Source organism: Pongo abelii, chromosome 14 (genome assembly GCF_028885655.2).
Source record: "Pongo abelii isolate AG06213 chromosome 14, NHGRI_mPonAbe1-v2.0_pri, whole genome shotgun sequence".
NCBI classification, from domain to species: Eukaryota; Metazoa; Chordata; class Mammalia; order Primates; family Hominidae; genus Pongo; species Pongo abelii.
Window position 1 is genome coordinate 24,452,456 of NC_071999.2, and position 13,857 is coordinate 24,466,312.

Here is a 13,857-nt window from a genome sequence, read left to right on the forward strand (position 1 = left end):
AAGTCTTCAATCCATCTTGAGTTAGTTTTTATATATGGTGTAAGGAAAGGGTCCAGTTTCAGTTTTCTGCATATGGCTAGCCAGTTTTCCCAACATCATTTATTAAATAGAGAATCCTTTCCCCGTTGCTTGTTTTTGTCAGGTTTGTCAAAGATCAAATGGTTGTGGATGTGTGGTCTTATTTCTGAGGCCTCTGTTCTGTTCCATTGGTCTATATGTCTGTTTTGGTACCAGCAGCATACTGTTTTGGTTACTGTAACCTTGTAGTACAGTTTGAAGTCAGGTAGCATGATGCCTGCAGACTTGCTCTTTTTGCTTAGGCTTGTCTTGGCTATATGGGCTCTTTTTTGGTTTCATATGAAATTTAAAGTAGTTTTTTCTAATTCTAAAACTAATTCTGTGAAGAAAGTCACTGGTAGTTTGAGGGGGATAGCATTGAATCTATAAATTACTTTGGGAAATATAGCCATTTTCACAGTATTGATTCTTCCTATCTATGAGCATGGAATGTTTTTCCATTTGGTTGTATTCTCTCTTACTTCCTTGAGCAGTGGTTTGTACTTCTCTTGAAAAGGTCCTTCACATTCCTTGTAAGTTGTATTCCTATGTATTTTATTATCTTTGTAGCAATTGTGAATGAGAGTTCACTCATGATTTGGCTCTCTGTTTGTCTATTATTGGTGTATAGGAATGCTTGTGATTTTTGCACATTGATTTTGTATCCTGAGACTTTGCTGAAGTTGCTTATCAGCTTAAGGAGAAAATTTTGGGCTGAGATGATGGGGTTTTCTAAATATACAATCATGTCATCTGCAAACAGACACAATTTGACTTCCTTTCTTCCTATTTAAATACCCTTTATTTCTTTCTCTTGCCTGATTGCCCTGGCCAGAACTTCCAGTACTGTGTTGAATACGAGTGGTGACAGAGAGCATCCCTGTCTTGTGTCAGTTTTCAAAGGGAATGCTTCCAGCTTTTCCCCATTCAGTAGGATATTGACTGTGGGTTTGTCATAAATAGCTCTTATTATTTTGAGATACGTTCCATCAGTACCTAGTTTATTGAGAGTTTTTAGTATGAAGGAATGTTGAATTTTATCGAAGGCCTTTTCTGCATCTATTGAGATAATCATGTGGTTTTTGTCATTGGTTCTGTTTATGTGATGGATTTTGTTTATTGATATTCATATACTGAAACAGCCTTGCATCCCAGGGATGAAGCTGACTTGATCGTGGTGGATAAGCTGTTTGAAGTGCTGCTGGATTCTGTTTGCCAGTATTTTATTGAGGATTTTCTCATCAATGTTCATCAGGAATATTGGCCTGAAATCTTTCTTTGTTGTGTCTCTGCTGGATTTTCGTATCAGGGTGATGCTATGCTGGCTTCATAAAATGAGTTAGGGAGGAGCCCTTCTTTTTCTGTTATTTGGAATAGTTTCATAAAGAAAGGTACCAGCTCTTCTTTGTACCTCTGGTAGAATTAGGCTGTGAATCTGTCTGGTCCTGGAGTTTTTTTGGTTGGTAAGCTATTAATTACTGCCTCAATTTCAGAACTTGTTATTGGTCTGTTCTGAGATTCGACTTCTTCCTGGTTTAGTCTTGGGAGGGTGTACGTGTCCAGGAGTTTATCCACTTCTTCTGGATTTTCTAGTTTATTTGCGTAGAGGTGTTTATAGTAGTCTCTGATGGTAGTTTGTTTTTCTGTGGGATCACTGGTGATATCATATCCCCTTTATCATTTTTTATTGTGTGTATTTGATTCTTCTCTCTTTTCTTCTTTATTAGTCTTGCTAGTGGTCTATCAATTTTGTTAATCTTTTCAAAAAACCAGCTCCTGGATTCATTGATTTTTTGAAGGGTTTTTGGTGTCTCTATCTCCCTCAGTTCTGCCCTGATCTTAGTTATTTCTTGTCTTCTGCTAACTTTTGAATTTATTTGCTCTTGCTTCTCTGGTTCTTTTAATTGTGATGTCAGGGTGTCAATTTTAGATCTTTCCTGCTTTCTCTTGTGGGCATTTAGTGCTGTTAATTTCCCTCTAAACACTGCTTTAGCTGTGTCCCAGACATTCTGGTACATTGTATCTGAATTGGTTTCAAAGAACTTATTTATTTCTGCCTTAATTTCATTATTTACCCAGTAGTCATTCAGGAGCAGGTTGTTCAGTTTCCATGTAGTTGTGTAGTTTTGAGTGAGTTTCTTAAACCTGAGTTCTAATTTGATTCCACTGTGGTCTGAGGACCGTTTGTTATGATTTCCTTTCTTTTGCATTTGCTGAGGAGTGTTTTACTTCCAATTATGTGGTCAATTTTAGAATAAGTGCAGTGTGGTGCTGAGAAGAATGTATATTCTGTTGATTTGGGGTGGAGAGTTCTGTAGATGTCTATTAGGTCTGTTTGGTCCAGAGCTGAGTTCAAATCCTGAATATCCTTGTTAATTTTCTGTCTCATTGATCTGTCTAATATTGACAGTGGGGTGTTAAAGTCTTCCATTATTATTGTGTGGGAGTCTAAGTCTCTTTGTAGGTGTCTAAGAGCTTGCCTTAGACAAGAGCTAAGGTGTCTATTGGGTGCATATATTTTTAGGATAACTAACTCTTCTGTTGCATTGACCCCTTTACCATTATGTAATGTCCTTCTTTGTCTTATTGATTTTTGTTGGTTTAAAGTCTTCTTTATCAGAGACTAGGATTGCAACCCCTGATTTTTTTTTTTTTTTTTTTTTTTGCTTTCCATTTGCTTATTCCTCCATCCCTTTATTTTGAGCCTATGTGTGTCTTTAAATGTAAGATGGTTCTACTGAATACAGCACACCAATTGGTCTTGACTCTTTATCCAATTTGCCAGTCTGTGTCTTTTAACTGGGGCATTTAGCCCGTTTACATTTAAGGTTAATATTGTTATTTGTGAATTTGATCCTGTCATTATGATGCTAGCTGGTTATTTTGCCCATGAGTTGGTGCAGTTTCTCCATAGTGTCAATAGTCTTTACAATTTGGCATGTTTTTGCAGTGGCTGGTAGCGGTTTTTTCTTTCCATATTTAGTGCTTCTTTCAGGAGCTCTTGTAAGGCAGGCCTGGTGGTGACAAAATCTCTCAGCATTTGCTTGTCTGTAAAGGATTTTATTTCTCCTTCCCTTATGAAGCTTAGTTTGGCTGCATATGCAATTCTGGGTTGAAAATTCTTTAAAAATGTTGAATATTGGCCCCCACTCTCTTCTGGCTTGTAGGATTTCTACAGAGAGATCGGCTGTTAGTCTGAGGGGCTTCCCTTTGTGGGTAACCCGACCTTTCTCTCTGGCTGCCCTTAACATTTTTTCCTTCATTTCAACCTTGCTGAATCTGATGATTACGTGTCTTGGGGTTGCTCTTCTCAAGGAGTATCTTTGTGGTGTTCTCTGTATTTCCTGAATTTGAATGTTGGCTTGTCTTGCTAGGTTGGTGAAGTTCTCCTGGATAATATCCTGAAGAGTATTTTTCCACTTAGTTTTATTCTCCCCATCACTTTCAGGTACACCAATCAAACGTAGGTTTGGTCTTTTCACATAGTTCCATATTCTTGGAGACTTTGTTCATTTGTTTATTTTTTTCGTTCTTTTTTCTCTGATCTTGTCTTTTCGCTTTATTTCATTAAGTTGATCTTCAATCTCTGATGTCCTTTCTTCCGCTTGATCAGTTTGGTTGTTGATACTTCTGTATGCTTCACGAAGTTCTCGTGCTGTGTTTTTTGGCTCCATCAGGTCCTTTATGTTCTTCTCTAAACTTATTCTAGTTAGCATTCCTCTAACCTTTTTTCAAGGTTCTTAGCTTCCTTTCATTGGGTTAGAACATGCTCCTTTTTAGCTCATAGCAGTTTGTTATTACCCACCTTCTGAAGCCTGCTTCTGTCAATTCATGAAACTCATTCTCTATCCAGTTTTGTTCCCTTGCTGGCGAGGAGTTGTGATCCTTTGGAGGAGAAGAGGTGTTCTGGTTTTTGGAATTTTCAGCCTTTTTGTGCTGGTTTTTCCTCATCTTCGTGGATTTATCTACCTTTGGTCTTTAATGCTGGTGACTTTCAGATGGGGTTTTTGTGTGCTTGTCCTTTTTGTTCATGTTGATTTCTGCTTGTTAGTTTTCTTTCTAACAGTCAGGCCCCCCTGCTGCAAGTCTCCTCGAGTTTGCTGGAGGTCCACTCCAGACCCTCTTTGCCTGGGTATCACCAGTGGAGGCTCAGTTGGAAATGCAGAAATCACCTGCCTTCTGGGTTGATCTCGCTTTGGAGCTGCACACCCGAACTGTTCTTATTCGGCCATCTTTCCTGGTCTCCCACATAGTAATTTTCTAGTGCACTAGATCTAGAAGAAAAACACTTTATTAAAAACTCTTCAGATTTAGCTAAAACTGGCTCAAAACTTTATCTCGTTGTTTCCATGTTCGTCAAGATTTCTGTGAATCCTTGTTGCTTGAGTTCCCCTAGTCTACACCTCACATCTCTGTTACTGCCAATGTAAGGCTGATATCAAGTAGACTTTACAGTGAGAGAAGCAAGGGATTACATTACTATAATATCTGACAGCTTAAATTTGATTGTCCCTTGACCATTTCTCACCAACATAAGCTACCGGCTGCCATGGGAGCTCAGCCACTCTCTTCTCTCCCGCTTCCCCTCCTCTCTTTCTAGGCTCATTCCCACTTCAAAAAGCCTCTTGTGCCACCCACCCCTAGTTACTGTCCCGGGGCCTCCACATCTCACTCTGCTCCCTTGTCACACCCGGGCCACAACTTGTCAAGGTATTTTTAGACTAAAGAAGGTTCTTCTCAAATTTCAGTCCCTGAAATACTCTTTTATTTCTCCTGCCACACAGTTGTCCAGCCCTTGTCCCCCTGCTGGTTTCGGGTGTGGATGGCCTCCTCTTTCTTTGCAATAACGGGTCTGCAGACTTCTGCTCTGCACAGCAGCAGGAACATATGTGACATTTCTGTCAGGAAAGCCAGAGATATTAATTAACATTTCATCAAATTACACCTAAATTGCCAGTGATTTCTTTTTTTTTTTTGGTAGATACATAGAGATGGAGTATTAGCTTTTTAGTATTGGATGAAAACATCATTGCTTATTAAGAAATTCTGCATCTAGACGTTGGCTGTCAATTAGCTTTCACATAAAGGTAATAATATATATATAATATTTATATCCATAAGTCTATATATGTATTTATATAGTAATATAAGTATATTTTTATACTGTTGTTATATATAAATGATATCTATCAAAACTAATTGATGTACATAAAATATATATAAGCATGCAAATATAAATTTATATATACATGCACACACGTATTCACTATGTATTAACTTTTATATGCACAAATATATGTGCACAATGTATATGTGCATGGCTCTTCTACATAGTAAGATATATATGTAATCTATCTCTTCCATTTTATCTCTCCTATAAGGTGCTTTAAAGGGAAGAACTTCACCTTGTTTATCCGTATATACATTTGTTCACAATTCCATATATGCTATCAGGAAGCAGGAATGTACCCAATAATTATTCAACAACTGTCAGTTTCCTACTGTTTTTATTTCAGCTGGTGGTTTCAAAATCATGTAAGGAAATGGTGGAAAGATGTGGAGTTTATCAAAATCACATTTAACTCAGAAATGAAACTTAGATGTGAAGTTATACACATGAAATTCCTGTTTTTGGTTTGACACATTATGAGCAGTTGTCTTTCCTTCCTCAAATAGTGGGAAAGCAGACTTGTCTTCTAATGTCATTTCAGTCTCCCTTTTTCCAGAAATTGATTATGCATACGCACACATGTATTCAAGGTGGTTCTTCGTTGTGGCAGACTATATACTTAAAGAACCTGACATAATTTTTCCATTTTTCATCCTTTTGAAAGCTTTAATATTATTGCTGTAAATGTGGTTGTACAAAGCTATAAATTTCTCACTTAATCCTTTTTAAATCCTTCTGACATGTGACCAGGAGTTGGAAATACATAAATGTTAAATTTTATGTTTTTTTCCGTGTTACCATAGCCTGTTATTCTATTATAAACTGTCAGCTCTTACCCAATCAAAGTAAAATGGGTAAGAAAAGCTTATGGTAGTCCAAGGAACATTCCTTTTTGCATGAATTTACCAATCTTCATCAGATGTAGGCTAACTGATGAAACTTGGAGTTTTCAAAAATGGTAGCACAGAATGGGAAAAGAAAATGTCTCACTTCCTCCTACTTTGCTTCTCCCTAACTTTAGTATAAAAATATCTCTCTGATTTGCGATCTGTGTTTGGGTACATTTTGTCACTAGAAATATTTCTCTTGTGACTTAAGTATATTTCCTTTGGATTGTTTTATAATTTCAAACTCAAACTCAGTTGTTACAGCTTTTCATCCCAGATGAACATAGGACGTGTTTTGGTCAAAATTTCAGATTTTTTGTTTTCATAAAAGAGAGGGCTGACACATCAGTTTCTGCAAAATGATTTTACTATAACTGCCTCTCACCATAGTGAATTTTGGCTGTCCAACAAAACCGTAATAAGGAGTGTGCAATATTTTGCTTTGATTCACTTAAGGTGAGGGGAATCAAGCGTTGAAGCTTAAAACAGTTCTAGGTCAATCCAGCTCCTTCCTTCAGGAGTGTAAGATCATGGGCAATTACTTGTCCTTTTACTTAGCTATTTTCTCGTCAGCAAAATGGCAATAATCACATTTACTACAGAGGGTTGTTTCTAATGTTTTGAGGCTGAAAAGAAATTTGATATTTATGTCAAGTAGCACACAGAGGATTATCAATCACTATTCCCTACTATCATCAAGGGGTTTCCAAACTAAGTGTGAATTATCATTTTAATATCTGTCAGGGCTCCTTGAAGAAGTGGTTGATTTCAGAATGTAGGCATGGGGAATGCAAGATAGACCTGGAGAATCTTGTGGTGCCAGAAAATGAGAGATAGTGCTCAAGAGAGAATGGGGGCATCTTAAGAAAGCACAGAAGCCAACCTGAAAGACCTTCCAAAGGTCAAAACTGGAATAATTTAAGCAACAAAATAAATACAATACTGAATGACAGTCCATAGAATAAAATGAATATCCATACGTTTGAAATACTGATATAAGCAATAGATTGAATAAACTAATAAACAGAGAAAAAGAGAGCTCTTCTTTATAGAATTCCAGTTAATAAAAGAAGGAATGCAGAAAACACACAATCAACATTAGAACAACACAGTAATAATTGTTGCAGGAAAGATTCATCAAGAAGAACATGAGTTGCAATTTAAGCAGAAACAGAATAGCTGTATAGTCACAAAATGTCTCCCCCAATACACTTATTAATTAGTTACAAGTGGAAAAGAGTACTCGTATAATGGAAAAAACCCACAGACTCCGCTTCAACTACGTGATCAAGTTAGTGTCACTGCTAATAAAACTTTCAGGCATCATCTGGCCCTGATATGATGCACCAAGAAACACACACCACTTCTGTGATCTTGTTCCCCTAATGCATAACTTTAATGTAGTAATGAAAAAATACAGACGAAAACAAATTTGAGGACATCCTATAAAGTAACTGACCAGTACACCTTGAGTATCAAGGTTATGGAAGATAAGGGATAACCTTATCCTCCTAAGGAGATGAAGGAGATATGACAACTAAATTTGATATGAGTTCCTGCATTGGACTCTGGAACAGAAACAAGGACATCAGTGGAAAAACAAGTAAAATCTAATAAAATCTGTAGTTTATTAGATAATTTGGAACAATGGCAACATCTTAGTTTTGATAATTGTACTGTGCTTATATAAGATGTTAATGTTAGGGGAAGCTGAGTGAGGGTATATGCAATATTTCCATAAATCTAAATTTATTTCAAAACATAAAGTTAAAAATATATGTTAGGACCAAGTTATAATTCTCTTTCATAAAATATCTAGCAATATCAATGAAATATCTAGCAATATCAATGAAAAGGACTTATCTCTAATTCTGCAAAGTTTTCAGAAATTCTATGACTATTTTTGGTTGTATGTCTTTGGTTGTATGTCTTTTTCAAAGCAAAACACTGTTGCTCTTCATCAATTCTATTTTTAAATGTTTTTGGTTGGGTAGCTTGCTTCTCATTTCATATGTGTTTCCTTCTCTCCAAATGACTCAAGGTCACAAGGTGATTTGGAGAGAACCAAACGCATATGAAATCTTGGATTAGAATCTGAACTTAGAGGTGATATCCAGGAATTTTCTCAAAACTTCTATGCAAAGGCTACTAAGTGAGCAAAGAAGTAGAGGCTGGAATGAACCACTGAGCTTCATTTATCATTCTACTCTTCAGACTCTCACCTTAGGTCTTCATCTATTTGAGGACCAAAAAAGTACTTGATTTCTCTTCAGAATAGGCATAGTATAGAAAGTACAGTAAATGAGAGCAAACATCAACTTTCCACATAATTTCCAAATATCCCAGAGACTAACACAATTCTTGCAGTGATCAAAAATGTAACAGAACTGTTAACAACGCAGGAAATAAGGCATGGTCATTGATAGATTACAGGTCCGCTTCTTACAACATGATGGAAAATAATAATAACAATATTTTTTATCAAAATTAAATATGTACCAAACTTGTTTCTTTTACATGATTCCATCATCTTGCCTCAATAGTCACAGAACTTCTGGATTGCAATACTATACAAACTTTTTAAAAAGAAACATTGACATTTTACTAGGCACATCAAATGTGGTCAGTTTATGATTCATTTATGGTCCGTGATGGTGTAATTACAATAGCTATGTTTCTTAAATGATACTACCTTGTTGTTTTTTTTTTACCACGTAAAAATGTGTGTTATTTCTAGCAAAAGTCAAAAAATGTGGACATGGTTGTCGAAATGCTCATTTCAATGTTAATGATACTTACAATTGTGGATCATGGCCACAGGTCTCTCCTTCTAGCTTCTCAAGAGTGGTGCCATCTAATTGGAGAGAAGGTTGATAACACCTGGTATATAACCCCATTTTCTGCTCTAGACCCATCCACAGGAAAATGAATGCTGGAATATGTGTTTTACATAGGATGTCGGACAAAGGAATTTCAGATAAATAAGATTAAGAGCAAAATAATATATTTTTTAAAAATGGAAATTATTTGAGTATCTAGGAAATGATGAACTAAATTTCATCCCAGTCTTGTGTTTCTGGATAATTAAAGGCACCTGCTTGGGAAGCTCTACTCCTCAGCCCTTCCCGAGCATGGAGAGACATGACGTGCTCGAGTGACCACTCTCTCTTTGGTTCCAGTGATCTGGAATGTGTTCTTTCTTAATGCTTAAATGCAGTGATCCTTAATCTTTTTGAAGTGATAAGCCCCTTTAAGAATATGAAACGTATAGATTGTAGAGGGGAAAGGTGTCCGCAAAATCACACACAATTTTGCTATTTCAGGCAGCTCTGAGCTCTCATGAAATCCCCCCACTGGCTTTAGTTTAACAACTTCTGACAAAGCATTTTTTACTTTTACTATAACTGTAGCACAACAGCTCTGGCCTAGACAAGCAGGAAGCAGGAATATTGGTAGGCATCATAACCCTCGCTTTCAAGGAAATCACAGTATAGTTGGGGAGCTTACACATTCATTCATAAAAACACAAATGGCCTTTCATAGAGTTTTTTCCACATGCTTAGCATGAGTTATTTGATTTAATTCCCAAACTAATTCTACACAAGATCTGCTCCATAATTTGTGGGCCAAAATGTGGGACCCCTTGCTAAAAAAAAAAAAAAAAAAAATGCAAGAAAAACTGCCTTATGTAATGGTACTGAAGCACAAAGCCTTAGCCCTTCCATGTCCCCTCAACCATTCCTGGTGTTTTCTGCTTGCTGTTTTGATATTGCACACTCTTATGCACAGGGCACTCACTGGGTAAGTGCAGATCCTCACAGGTGTCCAGGGGCAGGCCCCCAGCTGGTGCCCCACCCCTCGCTGGCAGCAGATTCATGCATATGCATGCCCCCTTCCCAGGGACATGCAGCCCCAAGCATGGTGGACAGCCAGCCCCTAAGAGTGTGGCAACGTCCACACCAGTGTGCGCTGGGGCGGGCACCTGGAACACCCCCACTGAGTCTCCTGCTGAATGGACAATGGCACTGCCAGCTGCCGTGGGTGTAGCTGCAGCAGCGGTCCCTGGGGCCCTGTGCAGACCAGGAAGGGGGAGGCCCAGCGTGCCCTGGGTTGACCATGGAGGGTGTGGGGGAGGTGGGCAGGCAGATAGCTGGAAACCAGTCCTGGGGAGATAAAGGAAGCCAAGGAAAAAACCTGTGTGAGCTGAGGCCCCAGGTCGTGCCCACTCCCCACACTCAGTTGTCCCACTGGATTCCACAGAATGCAAATACAAAAGTTAAATTTATTAAAATTTCAAGACAGGAACCACAGATCCTTTAATTTCAAGTGTGGAGTCCTTCCAAGTTCAGGGCCCTGTGCCCCTGGGCCCCTGGGCCCCTGAATCTATTCTTTGGGATGGTCATTTCTTCCACGTTACCCATAAAGAAGCTGAGGGTGTTGGAGCAACTCTCCAAGGTGCACAGTGCTCGGAGTTGTGGTGCTGGGCTTCAAACCTATGTCTGACTGTTTCAAAGCCAACTCCTAACTATAAGGTGCAGCGAGATGGTGACGACAGAGGTGAACCAGCAGGAACACATCCAACAGTGAAGCACAGCACTTGCACCTAAGCAAGGGAAGGGTGCTGGGACCGGGAGGATCTCATTGGGGACAAGTCATAGCAAGGACCAAAGGAAATACAGAAGGGGAAAGACCCTTGGGTAAACTGTTTAGGGTTCCTAAAAGCAAGGGGCAGGGATGACTATGGTGAGATACATGGCACCATAGTGAATAGCAAATGGGAAGCAGGCTGGAGAGGAGAGTAAGCAGTTGTCTAAGGGGCCTTCCATGCACAGGCATGAAAAACAGGAGGAGGAACTCAGAATTCATAGAAGAAACCACAGGGAGCCACTGGGGAATAAGGAGCCAAATGTCAGTCATAGCCCAAGTCACTGGATCCAGGTGACTTGAGAGGCCCTGGAACATTCTAGACTAGTAGTCATGAAGCAAAGAAAATAGACAGTGGTGAAGGAACTGGCAAGTCCTGGATTATATTTGGAGTCAAAGACAGCAACTCTCATTCAGAGAACAATGTCTAGGTAGTAAGAGGATTTTAATAACATGCTTTTTTCAAAGCACGAAAATCTAAATTAAGCCATGGCTGAATTGTATTCATTCCAATTTAACCTCTACACTAACTCTACCAATATTGACCTGACGGAAGCACTTTCTTGCCTGGCAGGTCTCACTGCTGTTTCTCCACATTGGTAAATTAATCTGGAGATTATCTACAGCTGTACACAGTTTTCCAAGACTCTCTTAGAGATAATGAGTGAGGAACACAGCAGAGACACAAACCCTGATACACTGTAGGAAACTTGCTGTAATATTTTCAATGACTTTTTTTGTGTAAAAAACACAGGAATCAGACAGTTACTGGCACTACAAGTAAGTCACCCAGTTGGAACACCTTGGAGGCACACAGCCTCCATCTCTACCCTATGCCCATCCGTGGACGTGAAACAGGAAAAGTTCCCTTGTCCCCCAAAGTTTGGGAGGTCTCGACCCGCCTGATTAGGGTGGAGGGTTTTTGTTTTGTTTTTTTTGGTTTTGGTTTCTGTTTTGTTTTTTTTTTTTTTTGAGACGGAGTCTTGCTCTGTCGCCCACGCTGGACTGCAGTGGCACGATCTAGGCTCACTGCAAGCTTAGGGTGGAGTTTTTAAAACTGTGAAGGGAAGCAGAGCCTTGTACCTGCAGGAAACAGAGAGGTGGCAGGGTTTCGGAAGAGAGGCAGACCCGACAGTTTCGCATTCGTTCACACTCACCTTCTAGGATCTCAGGCGAGGTCCCCAGTTGAAACGGGAAAAATTCCTTTGTCCCCGTGGCAGGGCTTGCTATGGGGCAGTGGAGTGGCTCACTTCTTCAGTGCCCCGCTGCTCAAACCTCTAGGAGAGCATACAGACGGGCAGGCTGCGGGGCTCCAACCCCAGGGCAGTGTCTAGAGGTGAATGTTTACAACTCCTGAAGCCCCAGTGGGCATGTGTTACAGGGTACTCTTTTAGTTTAACTGGGTATACACAGCTCGTGTTAGCTCAGTTAGACCCCTGCCTTATCACAAGGACAGAGGGCTTTGTGTATCCCAGGGTTCTTGCCTTGGTGTACCAGAAGCGGATCACATCATGGGCTTGGAGAATGAGCACAAGGTTGTATTGAGTGGAGACAGCAGATGGCGGAAGCCAAAAGGGGATGGAGTGCTAAGGTTTTCCCCTGGATCCCGGCAGCTGAGCAGCCCGGGCTGTCCTCTGTCTGCCCCAGCCAAACTCCACGTTGTTGTTCTTCTGCAAATCGGTGGCCTGCCAACATGCAGGTGCCTGTTACTGTATTCCTGGCGACGTCCAGCCACCCATGTGTTCCTCTGCCTATCTGCTCATCTCGACATCCAGCAGCTTGTGTGTCTGCCTGCTAGGGTCTCAGGCGATTTTATAGGCCCAGGATGGGGGTGTGGCAGGCCAGGGCTGTCTTGGGAAGTGAAACAAAAATGCCTGTCCTCACCTAGGTCCGTGAGGGTGGAGCCCTAGCCAGGGACCATGGCCTTCCTCTACCCAGTACGTCCCCTGTTCCCTATCATTTAAAGGCACCACGCCCTTCCCTTCCCAGCACTTCCCTTCCATATAAGAAGCATGGTGCAATGGTCTCATATAGAAGAGAAAAGAGCTTAACTGTGGCTGAAACCAGTATCTTTGCTGCATAGCATTTGTTTTAAGATTTTTCTTTCTCAGCCAAGTTTGTGCATTTCAGGGCGGTGCATAATGTCGCCAAGAAAGCTTTCTGGATGATTGCTAGCGAATTCAAAGAGTTTCACATTGCCAAGTCCAATTTATCCATCTCAACCGCTCCACCAAAGTTACCTTATCCTCAAGAAAGCTATGTCTATGCTTGGAAGACTAGCTGACTTCAAAATAGAACTCTGCATTCTGCAAAGCATGCTCAATGCCTATTGCACTTGGATAATGCCTTTCTTCATAGTTATCCAGCATGCTTGGGCTCTCTGCCACTCCTGGGAGTGTAGCTCGTCACAGTAATGTTCACAGCCAGATCTCCACAAGAGAGGGTTAGATCTCAACACATTAGCCTCAGATATTCCTCATAACACAGACACAGGTAGGCATTATATAAAGTTTAACTTATCATCCATGCACACAGATGCATATACATATACAGAGATGATAGCCAACGAAAAAGTAAAGGCAAAGAAATACATACGTTGGTTTTATAATCTTTTTATGTAGATTTCAAAAAAAAAAGAAATGGAGTTTAGTATTAGTAGATAGTTTGCTAGGGCCGCCATAAAACAAAGTACCACAGGCTAGGCAGATTACACAGTCGAAATTTATTGTCTCACAGTTCTGGAGGCTAGAGTCCAAGGTCAAGGTGTCAGCAGGGTTTGTTTCTTCTAAAGTCTCTCTCCTTAGCTTATATACAAAATGCTCAAGATGGTCATCTTCTCCCTGTGTCTTCACATGGTCTTCCCCTTCTATGTGCCTGAGTCCTCATTTCCTCTTTGTATAAGATCATCAGTTAGATTAGATTAGGGCTTACTGGAATGACTTCATTTTACCTTAGTTAGCTCTTTGAAGACCCTGTCTCCAAATTCAGTCCCATTGTGATGTACCGAGGGTTAGGACTTTGGCGTATCAATTTGTAGGGGGGGGGAACAATTCAGCCATAACAGGTCGTATCCCATATAATAACTTTATTTTGTGAGAT